General features: G+C 43.2%; 1 pseudogene; it reads left to right on the top strand.

The window, feature by feature from the left end:
- The first annotated feature begins 2,449 nt into the window (after positions 1-2,449).
- Positions 2,450-4,326, top strand: LOC146839183 (uncharacterized; annotated as a pseudogene).
- Positions 4,327-16,485: the final 12,159 nt, after the last annotated feature.

Here is a 16,485-nt window from a genome sequence, read left to right as displayed (position 1 = left end):
CACACTAACGCGCCAATCCTGGAGCGTCTACGTCACCCTGTATGTCTCCCAATCCTAGCGCGGCGTACACTAGCACACCAATCACCATGCTTCCACTGTTCCAACCCACTGTCCAATCACAGCGCGGTCTCCCTGACGTCAGCAGTCGCTGCAGTCGCTTCTGCTCCTGTCTCCTGTTTCTCATCTACCCCTCCTTTACAGTCTACTTGGTAGACTTTGTTTCAACGTCTACGAGTCTGTTAGTTACAACATACAAACATCTCCATTGTCTGCTTCGCTAGCCACAGAACAGCAAAAGACCTTTCCCACGAGAATTCTGCCTTTCCCGAGAGCAGCGCTTACCTCTGCCCTACTACAGAATCGTTACTTCCGTTGATAAAGTAGCACATCCCTCTACTTTACCCTTCTAACAAGCATTAATTAACTGTTTCCCTCCGGAATGTTCCTAAGAGTCTCACAATTAACCAAAAATGCCTTCTCATTCACGCACTTTCATACCGGAAATTGTAGTACATTCACACAGAATTCTGTCTTTCCCGAGAACAGCGAACAGTCTGTCCTACTACAGAATTATATTACACGTTAACAAAGCAGCGCTTACCTCTGCCCTGTCCTTCTAACAAGCTCCGAGAATACCTATTACTTCTCCAGCGGTAAGCTTTAACGGAATACCTTACGGATCCCTGGGACCTAAGACCAGAGTTTCACAGATAACCTTCGCTATCATACACACTTCTCTCACACAGAAAATACGTTTCTAATGGCAACACACGGCGATGCTACCTCTTCGAACCCAGACAATGCGACGCACAACTTCAATTGTCACACGTTTTCCCCTGTCTGCATACAGGGCCAACAATCCCACCTTTTTCCGAGAGCAACACTCCCTCTGCTCTACCACGGAACTGTCACCGACTCCCTACATCCCAGAAGCAGTTCACAATACATAAAACTCAACACAACTTCAACATATAGTGTTAGTACAAATATCAATCAATAATCAACAAGCCTATATACACGCACTTTTGCCAGATTAAGACAATAGCTAACCATCATTCTGCTACCAAGAAACTGGTGCAGATCAGAGCTTCCGAATCCCCTCTACTTCCACGGACGGAATGATTTCACAGTCACACACGCATACACACATCACACGCTGGTGGGGCCCATTACACCAACATTCATCCTAAATCACTCTATCCGTGCCCTGTAAAGGAGAAACACTTTCACATGAACCTTATCCAATCTGCCTGTACTTTGAGGTCAATGCGACCAGCTAGTTGCTTGTAAATCTAGTGAGAACATTTCATAGATTACACAAATAAATTCAATAAACATGACAAGAAATAACCACCCGAGACAGAAATTCAAACAGATTGTTCATTTATCTAAAATTGTAGGATTGTTCATTTATCTAAAATTGTAGGAAAAAGCCAATTAAATGCAAAATTTGTTTCTCTCATATTTACCTATTCTGTCTAAATGTCAGATCCTAATTCAGAACCGGTCCTCAGTAGGAGAAACAGAGTTTCCTGCAGTCATGTAGAGTCACCGTCCTCTCTGTCAGCATGGGGACCTCGGATCATCAGCTTGGGAAAAAGTGGCGCTAGACCTCTCTAGTCTGCTAATATTTATACTAAATTTACATTCTATAAAGTAACAATTCGTTGTTCAGAACGGATGAATGGCGGAAATAATGTCATCATGGTACAGTTTCGATATTGTGCGAGATTTTCTCACACCTAGATTGTCCCAAATAATGAATAGCAGAATTGAACGTCCATGACTAATTCAATACATCTACGGATGTCTCTACTAGGTAAATTTGTTTCAATCGTGAGTTCATTACAAGTTCATATGCAACATCTCCATCTTCCAGGGGCACTTGGCTGCGTTCCTGGACTTGTCATCATGTTTATGGCTTTTCAGTTCATCGGAGGTGCAAGGTCACAGGCAGAGCGAAGCCTTTTTGTAAATTTCCATCTACTCGAGTGCAGGCTGTAGATGGTAGCCATTTTCGGGTAGGCCACATTGGACAACTTAAGCAAAAATAAACATAAAACAGAATTACTGCACGGAAATGATTATACAGTGTTATTCCCCTGCTAATACCCTTATGTGTGTGTATTTATCTAGCCATTTGCGACATCAAAAGCCATTAATGCATATTAATTATAAACGCAAACACAATAACATCACATAAGCAACATCGATTTCTGTCAGTTTGCTCACCAACTTAGTTCACTTATTATTGTAGCCATGCAATAGCATTCCCACGTGTAATTCTCTTGTTAATAAGGTTGATTAGACAACATTTGACAAACTTTTAATACTTAATAATTAATCAGTAGTACTTTTAGTTATAACATGCGAAAGTGAAACAGGTTTTCGGTTTTAAAGTAAAAACCCTGCTCCATCACTGGCAGCCATTTCATCAGCCGGAGGCAACGTCTTGATCAACCTGAATCCACCAAAAGGTTGCTTCAAGATATTGAAATACCCAGATTCCTTCAGTGCTTCCTTGATGCAGGTCTGCAATTCAGCCTGGTTTGCCTTCAACACAGCAAATAAAAACATGGACCAGATCAGGCTCCTCTCAGGTTTCGTTCCAAGGGTCAGTGTAGAAATAGTCAAGATTCTGTCCAAGCCGACTGCCACTGTTAACTCCCGAAGAAGCTCAACATTTTGCACCGGGTGTCCAAGGAATGCACATCCTTGGCTCAGTCTGTGGAGGCAAGCTTTAATGAGACAATTCACCTAGTCCAGGAGGTGCTTGAAGCTTGTGTGAACTCCAAGAAGGGCTACGAGCATAAGCTTACGGATGTGAAGGCCGCCCTGGAGCAGCTCCGCATAAAAGAAGCATCCTCAAGGAGATCTTTGCAGATGACAGAGGCATTGAGGAAGGCCACTGAGACACAACTAACTGATGCAATAGACGCCTACAAGGATGCAATGGACAAAGTGCCCTCTGTGTTGGAAACTGCTGGTGCTGAGATACTGGGCACTATTCTTAACCCATCATCTTTCATTGGAAACAAAGCTGTTAAACAAGAGTTAGGCACAGGTCGTCCTGCAGATGGTTCTGCTGAAACTGATATAAAGTCCACCTTTTGCACCAAAAATGTCTGCGCCAGATCTAATCAGATTACATTATTCGCAGAAAACCTACGAAATGTCTTACACACTAACGAGGAAACTATTAACATGAAAAATGTTTATGATGAGAGGAACCATAAAGTCACAACAGACGTTTATAAACAGCATTTATTGGACCTGCAAAAGGAAATACGGGATGAAGTCAATTGTACTGCAAAGACAATGATGAGTAATGCTCTACAAAGTGGTAATATTATTTGTGAGGACTTGCAAAGAGCTGCCACATCCAAGACTTTGGATCAGAAGAACTTGAAGTATATTGCTGAAAAGAAAAAGGCCCAATATACCATCTCGTATAAAGTTGAGGGGTGTTGTCAAAAGGTTACCAATGCCCTTCCTATGCAGTTAAGGCCCCCAAATCTGTCTGCAGCTGTATTCAGTGGTGGAGTAGGCTCTCAGTCTGCACAGATGGCTTGGGCCAGAGTGGAACAGGCCAGGGTGCAATTAAACAATACTCAGGCCGTGTACATGAAGACGTTTGAGAATCTGAAAAAAGAAAATGAAAAGCTAACCGAAATCCTGGTTGAAATGAAGAGCCACAAACTGGATGAGATTGATTTTGACACAGCCAAGAAAATGCTCATTAAAGGCTTGGATGCCCTGGTGAAAATCAAGGAGCAGTGGGAGAAGATGATCTACTTCTTCCAGATGATATCAAGCCTCATTGAGTCCTGCCTCGTGAAATCTGTCAATGACTTAGTGGTATCTGCCGAATCCGTGCAGAGCATTAACAATTATTCCGCAGAAGCCTTTGTGAAGGACATGTTGTTCATGCAGGCATCTAAAGCCACCAACATAGGCTACCTGGTCAACATGATATCAAGTACCTACTTTGAAGTGTCTCAGCGTTTCCTGATGGACCGCATGAGCGCTTTAGGAGAATTCCTCGGCATGAATCCCTGAGATTCGGAGTTCAAATTAGAGCACATGAAGTTACAAACTGGCTGCGAAAAAGCTCGAAGGGCAATCGAGAACTTGGTCATTTTAAAGAAAAAAGAGTTTGACACGGCTATAGAGGCGAGAGTTGAAAGAATCAATTGCCAGCTGGGCGCAGCCATCCCGCCCATGTCAGCGGAAGAAAAGAGGACCATCAGTGAGGCTCTACTGGCAGGGGCAAGTGCTGCTGAGGATTCAAGCAGCAACAGCCTAAACATGTCTGACTTTGTATAGGAGGTCCAGCACATTTGATGTCATTCATGTCTATTTTATCATTCTTCACTGAGACAGGCATGAATTGGAGTTAGTGGGTATGGGATGTTTGGGTATGGGACATCACACAATCCTGGTCCACTTACATGTGATATTTGACCTTGAACTCAAAGGTATTACCAATAGTCAAATTAGTCAATTTTAAGTCAATAACAGGTATTTAGTGCTATAAAACATGAGGTGTCCAGGCACCGGCTGAAGGCCCTGCAGCCTACACAAAAAAAGGGATTTAGATACAACCTTAATGAGGAAGGTGCTTGAGATCATCCTAACCTTTCCTACACTAGATAATCTCCTGATCTCAATTGGAAGATCAGTGCACAGTTTTAAGGCAGTGGTTTGCAACAGTTTCCCTTCTAGATATTTTGGTTATGCTGGCAGGACCTAAGCAAGTCTTGATCTTGGAATCTGAAACGCGACATGGCACGTATATTCTTTCAACTTGTGTCTCCAATGATCCAAATATGAAATGTAAAAATTCTATAAATTATTGTGGGAGCCCAGAATATAACTCTAACGGGAATTAGAATCTCGTGGCTGGCCTAACATGCTCAGGATACCTTCCTCCCTCAACCACCTGTTCAGCAGAGTTTTATAGGGCTGATACAGAGTATGGCAGAGAAGGTACTCTTTTTGCAAAGGTGACGGAGTACCCCAAAGCTAAGTTCCACTTACATACACTTTCAACGGCCCGATGAAGTAAAGGGTGTCGAAGATTTGGCCATGTGCCCGCTTACCCTAGAGTGGGTGACTACATGGCTCGTGCTCACCATGCGCCACCTCCAGGTAAATCCTGGTGGTAAGGGGAAGAGAAAACCGCAAAATTACGCCCTCACCATGGTAGAAATATTCCATGCAAGGGAGTCATTGCTTTTTTTTAAAATTGGGATTGACTTTTTGAAAATAAAAAAGTTGAAAGTTTGACGCATTCCTCTGTCATGTTGACGGAGCTGTCGGTCAAATGTTCTTTGCATTTACAGAATTGCTCTGGTGGCAGTTCCTGTAAATGCAGGAGATGTCCACTGGGCAATGTGTTGGGGTACCCTCGCCAAGGCACAAGTAAAGTACCACACCAAGGAGACAATTCTAAATCCACACAGTGTGAGACTGCATCTTGCTGTGAGCTCAAAGGTTTATTAAAGAAGTTTGACAGGTATCACCGGCACTGAATTCAAAGGCATATCTCCAAACCCCATGCCGTGTCCCCCTCACGAAGAATATTTTTAAAATGCCATTGCCACAAGTAATAATGGAGGTGCGAATATGGAAGTCAGAAGATATGCATTCTTGTGTCTAGTAAGAGTCAGGCTATTAAACCTTATAATCTGACTGTGAGATAAACAGCAAACAGGCATCCCCTATGCTACTCAAAGCCTACAGTAGTAATATTGTTGCATGACGTGATTACAGGTACCCCATGTGATTTGTTTTTCGCTTTTGTCATATTTGGGGCAATGTTTATGACATGTTTATTATCTAATTTAGAGCTCATGCTCATTGGCTTGGCATAAATGTTTCCATAAAGTTATATTCGTTCTATCCCTACATTCTTGCTAATTAACCAGAAACATGTAAGGAGCCCGAGTATTCAGTGTATTAAATGCATGCAGATATATTTTACAGATAACACACTGGCTCGATGGGCCCTGAAAGCAGGTTACAATGTTTCAACTCAGTCAGGACACCACACTGAAGAAACTCCAAGTGTGCAAGCCAGGTCCACACATATTGTGTTTCGGCTGAGGCATTTTCCAAGCCATTAGCAAGAGATGAACAAACATACCTATTTTTTGGAAATGTGTAAGATTTTGAGTAGCACCTGTACCTCCTGGTGACTGAGAAGAAACATTGCCCTGTAGATGACAGCTGTAAAGTTATTACACAAACACAATGTTGCAATCTGCCTGGGCATGTCACGTGGCTCATGGCCATCTGGTCCGCCTGGCCATTGCCATTTTGTGTTTGTTAATAAAGGAATTTGCTTTGTGAGTTTGCTTCTGAAAAAACAGAAAAAGAAGAAAATGAAAGACAGAAGCTGGAGCACTTCTGCCACTGAAGTGAAGACCTTAATTTAGGGCAAGGAGTCTGAGGCTGGGTGGATGGAGCTGAGGTGTTCACCCACTCACCCGCTGGTGGATCACCCACTCTGTGCTTGAAGTCAACCGAAGACCTAGGATGTGAAATGCAGTGACTTGGGTGGCGGGGCTTTCTCTCATGACATGTGCATATCAGGCCTCATTGAATGAGAAGCATGACCACACTAACTGTTTAGAATGTGTGTGTATGAAAGGCTTGGTGTTCTGCACCTATAAAACCAATATTTTGAACCGTGATAATAGTTAACAGAGTGGGCAAGGTCACCACATAATACACAGGCTGGTATGAGTTGAGCTAACAAAAAATAACAGAAATGCAGTGGAGAGAACATTTCCATTTTGCTTCTAAGAATTTTATGTATAGTGGGCAAAATCACAAGGCCACTCATGGAAGGAAGCATGTTTGATACAATTTCATTTGTGTTGGAAATGTCTTTAATTGAGTCATTGTTCTAACACTTTGCCTTGAAGTTAATCCTTAGTATTAGAAGTGATGATGATACCGGTGACTAACCCTGGGGGGGAGGGTGGATGGAGAGAGAGAGAGAGAGAGAGAGAGAGAGAGAGAGAGAGAGAGAGATGGTTCCGGTGTACCTTGGATTGTTTGGCAAAAAGATGGCAGGTGGGTGTTGATCCACTGAGCACGACCCCTGGAGTTCTAGTGCCAATGCATAATCCTTCAGTTAGGATAAGTACTCTCCAACAAGAACGCAATCGTTTCAGCCAACTGTACATGAATTCTCGAGTCATTAATGAAACATACCAAACAACAATTAGTATAAGGAATTTGAGGCCATGTCAACAGCCCTTACGCACAGACTCCAGTGCTGAATCGCGAGTGTGTATCCTTTCGGCTCTGATTAGGTGATTCTGAAATCTGTATCTGTCCTTATCATTGTATTGCGTCTTACCCTTTGTCCTTTTCCTTAGCCAAGACTTGCTTATTAAAACTAAACTTGCTAGGGTGTCACTGAAGAAAAAGAGAATACCAAAACTGGAAGTGCCTAGTTAGTGCACTAACCTGATGCCGCTGTCAAGGGCTGGCATAGCTGGAATGTTAAAAGGCGAGCAGGTGCTGTATCTAAGGTGATGGAGGCCCTGGGGCGCTGGCTGGTCGGCCAGGTTCCAAGATTCAAGATTGCTGAAAACTGTCTTGAAGGGATGGAGTGTCAAGGGGGCTGCTGGCTGATCATCCAGGTTCGAGGGTTCAAGATTGCTGAAAACTGTCTCAAAGGGACAAAGTTCCAAGGTGGGCTGCTGGTCCACAGCTTCAAATTGAAGATGTCCAGGTTATTATTGGGCAGGTGGCGGAGCTTGAAACCCAAGGATGGTGCTGAAGGGAGGCACTGCCTTCTTTCAAGGCGAATTGAAAGATCAAAGCAGGGGACTGAGTTTGAAAGCTATATTTATAGTCCGTCATACAAGTGTTTATCTGAACCTTTCTAGAAGATTACTGAGTGTTTCCTCATGATTAGAAGGTTATCTTCAGCAGGACACTGAGAGAGCAACATTAAGGTTGACAAACAAACACTTAAAGCAATGGAGTTTTCCTGAAGCTAATTGAGTTTTCTGTCAACTAGAAATATGTCTCTGGGAAGAAACTGAGAGAGGGAGTGGAAACCTTTAAGAAGATGGCAGGACAGATGAAGAAATAAACAACAAGCAAGCACACTGGACGACCTTGAGGTTAGCAGGAAGCTTTCATTTAATTGACCACACCTGTTAGGCAGTTGAATGATAAACAACAAACATGCATCATGTGACCCTGAGGTCAGCAGGAAACAGAAGCTTATAACTGATCAGCACTACCTGTTATGGCAGTGGTACTTATAAAAAACAGATGAGCAATTGGCGACCCTGAGGTCTGCAGGAAATAGAAACTTTTAACTTAATCAGAACCAACTTTTATGGCAGTTGGCACAAATGAATAACAGGCAAGCATTTGGTGAACTTGAGATCAGCAGGAAACAGGCTATTAACTAATCAGCACCACCTGTTTGCATTAGCACTTTGACAAGCATATCTTCAGAACAGTACACTTAAACTAATGAGCATGAGATGCCTAAATAAAGTGCATAGCAGAGTTCATTGCACTTACCCAACTAGAAAACAATGACAGCAGATGGGGAACAAACAGAACAGTAAGGCCAGGACATGACAGTTCTCCCTGCTAAAGGTCAACTCACTGGCCATGGCTAAGCTGGATGAGAAGCATGAAAGTTGAGTACTAGACAGGGGGCATGGGCATGTGATTCTGGCTCCCTAGACCTGTCTTAAGAACAGTATCCTTTCCAATATATCCGATAATATTTTTTTTCCTTATTTCTTTTGGAGTCTGATATTTTCTTGCCCTCATATTTATTGTTACTTTTATTATTATCACTCCAATGAGTATATTTCTTCTTAGTTTTGTGTACTAGATATTCAGAAAGGTTAACATATATGTCAATAATCCTCTCTTCAAGAGTACATTGCTTTAGTTTTACATTTGTTTAGTATTTTCACACATTCTGAGTAAAATATTGTGGATATGTGTTGGAGACGCCAAGTCAATGGCCCAGGGAACCTGGAAGTTCCCCAACCAGTTCCAGCTTGGTTAGAAACTATGGTGATATCAAAGATGCTGATCTCTGTCTACTCCACAAGCAAACAAGTCCTCCTCCGTTATCCTTAGAATCTGGAGACATATTTTTCTGAGATGCCATCACTGTATACACAGCCCAACGTAGCCCTAGTTCTGTCCTAATTGTATTTGTCCAAGGCAAATTTACCTAGGCGCACCAGCTTTTCTCCTGTGTAGAATACAAATGGTACCCAAATCTGCTACCAGACCTTTGCTCCATCTTCAAAATGAAGATAACAAATCTCCGGTCCTGCAAGTTTTCCAATTGCTGCCAGTGACTAGACCAATGTTTATCAAGACTGCATCTCTCACCAAGCTATGGTCCTGATCACCACTGTGATGCCATACTTTGAGCCCACAGAAGACAATGATTGGGAATTTGAGGTGATCCCAGACACATACACTGCAGTAATTCAGCCTTGAATCAGTAGTTGTGGAAGTGATTGTGATGGGATCACTAGCAGGAAGTGGTGTTGTTAAGTAAAAGTGCAGAGAAGCAAAGATGATATTACGTGTGTAGGTATTAAACGTAATGCTTGCACAGTAGAGTCACAAGCTAAAAAAATATTATATTACTATTCTAAACACTTGTTTCATGTTGAGAACATGCATATGAAAATAGTATATAATAAAGCAGAAAGAACAGGAAGAATATTTATAACATAATAAAGATTTGAGATTAAAATGAGTCATGGAAGCACCATTGGTGTTCAGGACCAGTGATAGTTTTATATTTAAAAGATCATACATTACTTTTTAAGTATGTCATATTGGGAGGCCTTGAATGAACAGTGCATAGTTCAAATCCTCCATTACTAAAAACTCATTTTTCCGAGCACTATGTTTCAACTAAGATTCTATCTTGAAAACACAAGGCTGAGTTAGGTATGCTCCATGCACATTGGTCAATGCTTCCTTTTCTCAATTTTCTTCTCATCATTTGTGCAATGAAAATGTAGGTATAAAATGTAAATGCCCCAATTACTTATCAATAGACTTCATCACAGTCTGTACTTTTGAGATGGCTCCTCCTAAGATACCTGTATACTTCAGTTGTCGTAAGCCCCAAGGCCAGAAGAGCCAAACAAACAAAAGCATAAATAGTCCTGCAATCTCAGCTAATGCCAAAGTACAGGAGACTGTTAACTAACATTAAATAGCATGAATACTTATTTGTAAAGGAAAAGTGACTGATGAGTTAACAGGGTAAAATAAAGATCCCACAACTGATTGACGCCTGACCTGCATTAGCACATTGGGGCAAAGGCTACCAGAAGGCTAGTGAAACAAACAAATCTAGTTCCTGTGTCCACTTAGAATAGGCCCGGGTAATATCATACATCGTCACCTACATTATCTCCCTTACACTACACAGTAACAAGCCTTTAGGATTTAACCTTTACCTAGTTCTAGTCCTGGGTACAGAAGGAGGGTTTTTCCTAAACAATAGAGTCCTATAGCTTCATCAAGAGACTCACATAGTTTGAATGATTATTCATAAGTGTTCTTGGAAACCAGGCAGGGGCTACACCACCTACCCCACCATATCTACGTACAAGGTTCATTCCATATGTCATCCTCAAATCCAACAATGGCTAATAGATGGTACAAGGGACAAAGAAACCCTAGATATGTTTTGTATAAATACAGCACGTCTTACTAGGGTTGGCAGAGGGAACCAAGACTTCCAGGCCGACACACTGACCAGAGACGCTGAGGCTCCTGCATGCAGACGCTCCAGCTGACAGTGGTCTGAACATCCCTCGCGGGGTGTCCAACTCGAGACCAGAACAGGCTCCTACATTCTCACACTTCAGGTAAAGGGGTTCGACTAATTCCTAGAGGGATTCTTGGCTTCACACCTACTCACATGCTAGGTACACTTAGGTACATCAAGATAGGCATCGTAGGAGTACGAGCTTTCTTTTATCATGCATTTTATATCCATGTATGCATTTATGATTATTACAAAATGGTAGAACGGTACTATCCATTTATATTTACCTTACTGCTGATTATATATATCTGCTACTGTCTAACGGTTGTTACAGCACATCTATTTTACACTAGAAGAACAACTGTGCAATAAATACTCATTGTAACACGCCCGACTGTTTCTTCTGTGTAACACTCTGAGACCGAATAAGTGAGCACGAGTGACTGAGAGAAAAGTAGTCCATTGTTTCCACAATCCTGAGGGATCAGGGTTGTCATTTTCTAAGGTTGCCAGAAACTATTCTCTCCCCGATAAGAGGAGACACTAATGGCAGCATGAGCTAGCTAATGCAAACAGGATAACATTTCTCAGTGGGGGTGCTCAGAGTCAGTCTGCCACCAAACCCACAGTTTATGTTATCCGAACGTGCAGGTCCTGTATGAGTAATATAGGAAATACATGACAAGACTTACAAAGTAAAAGCAGCAGAGAAATAACTGAACACTTAGGCAATCAGAACACCTTTCTAACTTTACGATTAGTTGACGATAAACTATGATCATACTGTGATATCAGTATGTACAAATTATTAACATTATGCTGACACAAATAAAGCCAGAGAGAGAATTTGAAGGAGCCATAAAAGAAGCCTGAGAAGAAGGATGTACATTCTATATTATCAGGCGGGAAAAGCAAAGATATACACAAGATTAGAAATGTACCTCTCTACAGATACTCTGTAGGATGAGGTCAAACCAAGGACAGATTACAAGATAATATTGCAGGTCATCTTTCTGCATCAGCACTGGTATATGTAGCAATCCCCTTTTCCCCTGGTCGCTTCTGCACTGTCTTTAGAACTCCAGTTATTGCTTATTCAACATCAGGCAGAGGGGACCCGGGACAAGAGGACCTAACTAGTGACTCTTGGCATGCATGCAGTGGAGAACAGGTACATTGAAGGTACCAACTCTCTCTACTAAAGACAGTGAAACCATTTCTCACAGAAAGCGATTTTGGAACTGCAGTTCACACCTTTGAACTTTTGAATCAGGATGATGGCAACACTCTGCCACCCTCTGCCATGTATTATACCCTGTTTTCAGTAAAACCTAAAACCTGGCTTGCTCATTAAGGTCAGGCTTAATTCTTTCCCTCTCTGCCGAGTTCTAGCTGTTTCTTAGTCCAATGCGGGGACATACAAGTTGGTGTAACCAAAGCACTTTCCATATGATTTATTATTATAATCAGGACGCAGCATGCATCATCAAAGGCCTGAAGGAATACACACTGTTGGAACACCACTGGCATTGCTTGCCTTCCCACACCATCTTGAATGCCATCTATAAAGCCATTGCAGCAGGCACCTACATCTATCTGTCTGAGAACTCTCCACCTCCTATAGCTGTCAGCTCACACCACACTTGACATCTGACTGGAGACACACAGCAGCAGTCCTTCTCCATGTATGCACCTAGAATCTATCAACAGCAAATCCCTGCATCTATCAGGACTGCCTAGATTTAGGAAAGAGCTGAACACAACCCTCTTTAAATAGCACTACTTCATGACAAAGTAACGGTCCAATTTCATACCCCAGGTTCCTCTACTATCTCTCATTGAATGCATCTTGATCTATAACCATGTACAGGGCTCCACTGTCTTTTAGTTCGGTTGGTGAGATTCACCCCTTACCATAGGTTATCAAGCCTTCCACTATCTAGGGAATTCTACCTCCCTCTCCACTTCAGTCCCTACGTTCCTAGGAGACCATGTATGCAGCAGCCTCTGCCTGGGGGTTGCCCTTAGTTTAAAATTTTAACATGGGCACTTTATGTAGCATTCACAGCCAGAATGAAATCCCCAATGTCTGAAGGCAGCCCCTTTGGCGTCCCTTACCTTTTGAATGTTGTCTCCTAGTCCTTTGGGCAATCCTGGGCTTGACGAGAATGGCATCGTTTTTCCTTCTAGGCAGGATGCCAGGCCTCATTTGTCATCTTGGTCATGTTCTAGAGTGGTTATATTGTGTGGTGTGTAAGTGCACAAATAATATCTTTTCATGAAACTATATGGTTGTTGGAATGGGAAAGTCCCTTGCATGGTGATGGATATGCACCTTCGACCAAGTGCCCCATTAGTAATGATATTTGGAAACCTAAACTTGCATGTGCACCATGACATAGGCCTGTCGTTTGGATTAAAGTCTTTCTGGGCCGGGTGGGGCACCCAAACAGCTACCCCATAGCGGTAAAAGGATACTGCCATTACCAGGACATAATGTAGTGATCAGTAGAAGTGAAGTGGCCCTGTTTTTTTTAATATATAGCTCGAACTAGACCCGAGACATCAGGTATCAGAGCGCTTTACAAAGGCAGCAGTTTCATTACAGATGGACAGACATTCATTTTTGTTAGGCACGGGGAGATTAAGTGATTTGCCCAGAATCACAGGATGTTGAGCGTCGTTGCCGAGACTTGAACCCGGTTCCCCAGCTTGGAGGTTGCCCGCTCTAGCCATAAGGCTACATGTTACCTGTGTCACCGGAGTGAGGCCTACAGACTCAATTATGTAAAGTTCTGATCGTGTGTGCGTACATCATCCTTGGCCTACATCGGTTTGTTGAATGGTGCTGCACAGTGGGTGTATGCTATATGCATGTTCTACGTGTATGTGTGCATGTGAATGGCACACAGTACATGTAAGTCTCTAGGTTCCATTTGGGAGTCCCAAAACTGACTGGGGAAGCATGAGGTGGGGAGGTAGAGGAATTCCCTTCAGACAAGTTTGTGTATTGCGGAATTCCTGTAACCAGGGTGGGACACACTGGAGGAAGGGAGGGCCAGGCGCTCCAGTACACTTCTGAGGGTGATCTTTGATTCAGAGAAAGATCACAAGGAAATGGTCTGAGTAAATCTGAGAAAGGAGTTGGGGTGATAATATAACCATTAGAAGCTATGGTGTAACCTTTTCATGCACATGACTGACAGCCAGGTGTGAACCTCTAGTTACTCTCATGATCTGTATTGTTGGGTTATCAGATTTGGAGTCTTTCGTTCTGTGATAGACGTCTTTCTGTAGAAAGAGAGGGCAGAGGAGAGAGCACTTCAAAGGGAAGCAGACCCCTAACATAAACTCTAAAGTCTCAGATTCTAAATCACATTTGGTGCCTGGAAATCAACTATAAGAAGAGGAGCGTGAGGCCTCAAAAATTGTCAACTATCAAGCAGCCAGCTGGGTTGTGCCAGCAGTAGAAGCTCTGCAAGATTTCTGCCTGTGACCAGGACTGGGGGCCGAGACCTGTTAGTCTTCCCAGTTGGGTGAGGGTACACATCCCAGTGAATGCAAGACCACCAGCCCTAGAGCAACAACGCCTGTCTGCTTGTCAAGACCAGTGTGCACTGTGAGGAAGATAAGAGTGTTGGATGGAGCAAGGCCAATAGGGAATCCTGATGAGTTGATCACCTTAGCAAGGTGTGAGGAGACGACTGCACCAATCGGGTCACTGGCTATGTGCAGAGAAGTAAGCAACCCCTGCATGATTCAGGAGGGTCACTGTGAACTAAGCTGTGATCCTTGCTGCACCAAACGGGTCATCGCCTGTGTGCAGTGTTAAGTTGTCAACCCTGTATACCAGGTAGGGCAGCCATGAAGAGTGCTGCTGTGCGGAATGGTCCATAGCCCATGTGTGGTGTTAAGTCAGTGACCCCATATGCCAAGTGGGACTGCTGTGGAGACTGCAGCTGGGCCGCTTGGGCCATATCGAATGTACATTGGAGAGATTGTGGCCCCGTATGGCAGAGGGAGCCACCAGGACCAAGCAAGAAGCATGGTCTGGCCTAGACCATCATCGGAGGAGAGAGGCCACTGTGGTGACTCTAGAGGGCCTGAGCTGTGACTGAGGACCTGCACACAGATGGTCATGCCCTCTCCCCCCACTTACTGGAGAATGCCGCACCAGCTTCAGCTGGCACAGAGAGGGCACACCCAGAGTCTCCATTTGCTCGGATGCTGCTGATGCAGATAAGAATGATGGCCCCAGGGAACTTGCTTGCTAGATATCGCTTTGGCACTGGAACTCTTTTGACTTTAATACAGAGTTGGAGTGGGGTTCCTGAGACTCGGACTATTAGTCAGGTTCAATCTGAATGTCACTTTACTAAATGGGGAACAATCACTATGCCTAAGTTGAGTGATGTGGGACTCAGAACACCGTCTATGAAACACTAGAGCCCTGATCTCAGGGGATTGTATGTATTGTATGTGAATTACGTATTTTACTATGTGGTCGTATATAAATGTTCCTTTTTTTCATAAAAAATAAGTATTTGACAGAACAATCATTTATTGCTGCTGCCGAGTGTGTTTAGCATTATGAGCCTGTATTCACCCCCCTGTGGTTCCTTCCTCCCCAAAAGCCTTGGACTGCTCGACCCATGCTACCGATGAGTCAAGTGCTGAAGTCGTAGTAGTAGATAGTAAGTCAACCCCCAAGTTTGGGCCTAATAACCCCTGCTTGTCCCATGCCTTTCTGGATGGGGTTCTAACAGTACTATATTCTTTTTATGGCATAACGACATTTAAGTTTCAAACATAATGCATTCACAAGTAACGTAGACTCAAATAACCCTAGAGTGAAAGTCACTAGGATCACTTATACTTGGAAGACCAGCGCCAACTAAGCATTCAATTGTGACAACAAACGCACGATGAATCAGGTCCATGATCCGATAAATCTCCAAGTAATAAGGCCCACATAAGGCCGAGCGGTAAGCTTGTAGTGTGAGCAAGCTCTCTGGCAGTGCATGCCAAGGCCTTGGACAGAACCTCAAAAAATGCAGATCCTGAAGACGGTTCCTCCAAATGGGACAGGAGCGATCCATTTGGCCTAACACAGATTTGAACACACACTGTGCCCCACTAACCAAGAACCTTCAAAAGAAATAAGAGGCCATAAAGCAGTTATCCATTCTAGAGAGAGTGGCCGAATACTATCTCTTATTGCTCAAATTTGAAGCGGCCCTGACTGATATAAAATTCCAGTCAAAACATAGAAGAGCCTCCCTCATGGGCAGGTCAGCCATTTTTAAAATGGAATTGTTATCCCTTTTTTTAGATCAGTTGCAAAACTACTCATATGACCTGCTCTGCTTCTTTCACAAAATATACTCAACGAAAGTTTCCCCAGCATAGCCATAAAAACATCCTTCAAATCCACCTGTAACAGTAGTATCACCGTGGATGACATTGAATCTAATTATAAGGCATCTCATTTAGTGATCGTTAACAAATGGTCTAACAATATCCAGGGAAACCACACTTACACTTCTAAGAAATGTGTGCTCTGCAAGACCCCTATCCAGCATCTACTTTAAGGAGGAAGCGTGCGAACACCGCCTCCTGCAATGGTAAGGGTGGTGATCCAGATGTGATAACCCACTCTAACACACATGGGATGGGGGGCTCAC

The sequence above is a fragment of the Triturus cristatus genome, chromosome 4_2 (genome assembly GCF_964204655.1).
Source record: "Triturus cristatus chromosome 4_2, aTriCri1.1, whole genome shotgun sequence".
In the NCBI taxonomy this organism is placed as follows: Eukaryota; Metazoa; Chordata; class Amphibia; order Caudata; family Salamandridae; genus Triturus; species Triturus cristatus.
Note: the sequence above shows the minus strand (reverse complement) of the source record. Positions and strands in the feature narration are given on the sequence as shown.